The 5,088-nt window shown below is 37.8% G+C and overlaps 1 pseudogene; it reads left to right on the top strand.

Annotated features, from left to right (window-relative positions):
• The first annotated feature begins 1,132 nt into the window (after nt 1-1,132).
• On the top strand, nt 1,133-1,452 carry LOC114025544 (annotated as a pseudogene).
• The last annotated feature ends 3,636 nt before the right edge of the window (nt 1,453-5,088 follow it).

Genomic DNA, 5,088 nt, shown 5'->3' with positions numbered 1-5,088 from the left:
TTCAAGCTGTGCTAGCCTACTTGACATTCCATGTGTACAACATTCCATCTCTCACCTCCAGCCTTTGCACACAGGCTGTCCCCATGTTTGAAAAGTTCTCCTTCTACAACATCACATTTTGGAGCCCCAGCTCTGTTCAAGGATCAGCTCACGTGACACTTTCTACGAAAGATATTTTCTCTTTCTTCAGGTTTTTAGTTCCTCTTTATTTGCTTTTTATTTTGTGTACTGTGTATTTATTTATCTCTCTACATGTTCTATCTCACATGATCCTAGATAAGAACTGTTTCATTTTTGTCTCTATATCCCAAGCATCTAGTACGTAGTAGGTGCTTTTTAAATGCTTGTTGAATGGAATTTAATTGAACCCATTTATGCCTTTCCATGCCATGCTACTCCTATTCATGACTGCCCATAAATTCTCCATAGGGAATCTACCATAAGTAGATCTTAAGAGTTTCTGTCCATCTATTGCCCCTCATTCTTGTCACATAATCAGCCCATTTCTTTCTCCTCATGTAGGTCTTTTAGTATTACTTTATATAATTCCTCACGATCAAGTCATGTTGGTAATGGGAAGCTTCCTCAATCTGTTATCTGATCTAGTTCCTCCTTTTCTTAGGCAAACTCCTAGAAAAAGTTAACTCTACTTACCTCTTCCATTTCCCCATCACCCACTTCTCAGCTCCTTGTGTTCCAACTCTGATTTCACTACTCATCAGAAATTGCTTTTTCAAAGGTTACCAGTGATCTTTGAATAGTTTTTCTCTTTGAACTCTCTTTCTTTTTGGCCATTGCTAAGAATTTCCCTCTCCTTGATTTTTCTCCTCCTTTGGATTTTGTGGAGTTTTGTTTGTTTTTTTGGTTCTCCTATTTACTTAATTTATCCTTTTCATTCTCATTAGCCAGGTCATCATCATCCTCATAACTCACATTTTATATTAAGTTTTACAATATTTTTCCCAAAAACTATCCTATGAACATAGATAGTGAAAGTATAAATAGCCTGATTTTGCAAATATTGAATTGGAGGCTCTGAGAAGGTAAATGAGACCACCAATGACTACATAGCTATTAAGAATCTGAAGCTTCCTTCTGCTGTGACTGCCATTGGGCCGACAGCGCTGCAGTCATGGCCATTCGATACCCCATGGCCGTAGGCCTCAGCAAGGGCCACAAAGTTACCAAAAACATTTCCAAGCCAAGACACTGACACTGCCATGGGCGTTTGACCAAACACACCAAGTTTGTGAGAGATATGACCCGGGAGGTGTGTGGATTTGCCCCTTATGAGAGGCGGGCCATGGAATTGTTAAAGGTCTCCAAGGATAAGCGAGCCCTTAAGTTCATGGAAAAAAAAGGGTGGGAACTGACATCCAGGCCAAGAGGAAGAGAGAGGAGCTCAGCAACGTCCTACCTGCCATGAGGAAGGCTGCTGCCAAGAAAGACTAAGCTGGACCCTGCCAACCTTCCCTACTTACCCAGTAAAGATTTGACAAATAATAAAAAAAAGAATCTGAAGAAAAATTTGAATACAAGTTTGACTCCAGTTCCAGTGTTCTATCCATCATGTTTCACCACCTTTAATAATTCATTTCCTTTTCTCCAATAATGGACTCTGTCCAGGGCCCTCTTATAGTCTCCTTCTATGTTCTGTTTCTTAGTCTTCTTATGTACTCCCATAAGTTCAATTATCATTTTTATCCAAATACCAGCAGCTTTGTTACATTTTACATCTCTTTATTGTTATCCTTCCATGTTCACCTACACATTTTCTTAGGATAATATAGGCTATGTGGCTCATTTTCTCCTCAGTTGCTTTTGACTGTTTATTCATGATATTGCCTTAAAAGCCTCCCCTTATCCACCCCCCTAGTCTTTTGCAAGTGGACCTCTGCTCTAAAATGACATTGCCTTTGGCTGACATAATATATCTATTCACTTGGCAAAGGTGTAGTACACTTAGATGGATTTTAAACTGTTTTATTGGTTAGACACAAAGAATAATTGGATATCAACTTGGAAGCCTTCACTGGAGTAAACTCAGAGATATATTCTTGGCCATGAGGTCTTTAATGTTTTTCTCTGTGATTTGAATAAATACATATATGGCATCCTTGCCAAATTTTCAGAAGACACAGTGATGGAAGTGATAGTTATCATACTGGACAAATGAATCAAGATCCAAAACAAACTTGACAAGATAGGATATTAAAGCAAATTAAATAACATGCAATTTAGTAGTGATAAATAGGCAATTACATGGCATGGTTGATAGAGTGCTAGACCTGGATTCTGGAAGACCCGAGGTCAAATCCCATTTTAAACATTTATTAGACATGTGACTCTGGGCAAATAATTTAGCCCCTGTTTTCCTCAGTGTCCTCATCTGTAAAATAAGGATAATAATGGTACCTACCTCTCAGCATTGTTGTGAAAATAAAGTGAAACGTTTGTCAAATGATTTATAAACCGTAAAGTGGTATATAAATGCTTACTATATAATTATCATCAGATTTAATAATAATAATGATAAAGTCTTACATTTGGATTCAAAAGTCAGTGCCACAAAAACTTGATAAGAAAGGCATGGGGGCATGGATAGACAGCAATCTATCTGAAAAATGATCTAGGGGTTTTCATAGGGTTATATTACAGAAAAGCTAATGTGATCTTAGACTAGAATAAGAAGCTTACTTTAAAAAAACAACAACAACAGATTAGTTATATCATTAGCAGAGAAAATGTCCTGAGAGGAAGCTTTCTCAACTAATACAGGTTAGCACTTGCCCTGAAAATTAGAGAATTGCTGGGGTCACTGAGAAGTGATGATTTTCCCAGGGTCATACAGCCAACAGGTGCCAGAGGTACATCTTGAATCCTTGTGTTCCTGATTCCAAGACTGGATCTCTATCCACTATGTCATGCTGTCTTTAAAAAGCAAAAAACAAACATACACACACACACACATATGTGTATTACATATATATATATATATATATATATAAAATACACACACATAGAAATGCTTGTTTTATTCCATAAATTAAAAATAAAATAAATTTAAAGAAAAAATTTTAAATAGAGATATGCAGCTTCTGAGACCAAGGAGGTAAAAGTTCCACAGTACTCTGCTCTAGCCAGACCAAGGTCATTGTTTTGAGTGCTGGTGAATATATTTTAGGAAGAAAGTTGATACACTATAGAATATCCAGAGAAGAACAACATGGATTATGAAAGGACTTTAGTTCATTCTTTATGTGAATCAGTCGAAGGAAGTATAGTTAACCTTGAGGAGAGAAGACTTAGGTAATGAACAAAAGAACCATCTTCAAGTAGTTGAAGGGCTAACACATGGTACAAGGATGTTCTGCTTCACCCTAGGAGGCAAAACTAGGCACAATGGTAGAAGTTGCAAAGATACACATTTGGGCATATTGCAAGAAAGATGTTCTTCTTCCCATAAATTACAGCTATTTAACAGTGGAATGTGCTGCCTTTAAAGTTGGTAGGTACATTGAGCCCTGAATTTCAGTCCCTGGATGACCAATTTGATTGTAGAGCAAAGGGGGACTCATTGTAAGCCAGCCACACACCTGAGTGTGGTAGGAACCTGATTAAAATAAATTGCGAAATGTTTGATAAAAGAGGCACTGACCATTTATTAAGCTCCAACTATATGCCAGGTACTATGCTAAGCACTGGGGGTATAAATAGAAAAAGAAATTCCCTGCTCTCAATTAGCTTACAGTTTCATTGGAAGAAGGCAAAAAACAAAAGGAATCTGGAAAAAAGAGAGGGTAGGGGATTGAACATATGTTCAATCCTATATAGGAGAAAATATTTTAGGTAGAAGGAAGGTGGAAAAGTCAGAAATGTCCCAAAATAGTGCAGCCAAGTAAGAAATGACTTGTTCTGAGCTGAGCTCCTTTCTTAAAGGCAGGATGGGGGAAGGTTTTGAAGTTCGTGGCCCCACCCTCCAATCAGAGCAGGGAAGCAGAGGGTAGTAATGCTGTGGAGTCCCAAGGATGATAAGATCTTACAGGATGATGAGGTTATCCCAAGAATGAGCTTCCTGGAGCATGGTGGGGAAGTCGGAGAAGACCCAGAGTAGTGCAGCCAGGTGAGAAATGAGAAAATAAAAATACAATGGACCATCGATAATATTACTATACAATGCCTGGCCAGCAGGCATCTTTACATAGGATTTAGTGGCCCTTGACACTACTGATGTAGAGAATATTCTTTTTCCAGCGGTGGGTTGGATTAGGTGGCTGCTGAGGTCCCTTCTGGTTCTGAAATTCTGTGCTTTTGTCCCATTGTGTTTGACAACTAAAGAGGTTTGAGACTCTTTCAGTCAGTTTATTGTGGCAAATGTCTTATACCTTCTAAACTTTTCTAAGAATTTGTGATCATTGCAATAAATATTCTTTTTTTTTCCTTTTCTTTTTCTTTTTGTTTTTGAATTGACAGCTTGTTTAGACAGGTCAGGGTTTAGCTGCTATGATCACAATGCAGTGTCTCCTTTTCATCTTTATCCTTTCTTTTAAATTGGCATTTACTTTGACCTTTGCTCTAACCAGTTGATGATCTGACTGTACAGAGACAGCTGATTCTGAAATGTCTGCTATGTCTGTAACCAGGCGTTTCCTGTCATTTTCATTGTTTATGATGCTGTTCAGGGCTTGCAGGGTCCATCACCTTCTGACTCTCTCTTCCTGACAAAAAAATATTTATAACATAGAAGCATGTAGTCCATAAGCCTTGGCTTTTTAAGTTTTTTTCCCCTGCAAACCACATTTTCTAGTATTCTTTTCAATGTCCAACTCATGCCTATTTTTCAAATTGAAATTATCAAATATCCAAGCATATGTTGACTTAATTTGGATGACCTTGTCAGGGACTTCATAGAATTTCTCTGCTTTTCCATCCTTCATAACAGATGTTGATGCATTAGTTGTAAGTACCTCCGTAATCTGTTTGTACATATATGTGTGTATGTGTGTATTTGTATATACATACACATCTCTGTCACAGACATGACTCATCAAGATGGCCAACAACCTATGAAAAGATGTAACTTGTTTG

This window comes from Vombatus ursinus, unplaced genomic scaffold (assembly GCF_900497805.2).
Source record: "Vombatus ursinus unplaced genomic scaffold, bare-nosed wombat genome assembly UNPS02014832.1, whole genome shotgun sequence".
Lineage (NCBI taxonomy): Eukaryota > Metazoa > Chordata > Mammalia > Diprotodontia > Vombatidae > Vombatus > Vombatus ursinus.
The sequence above is the reverse complement of the archived record's forward strand: the minus strand, read 5'-3'. Positions and strand labels throughout refer to the sequence as shown.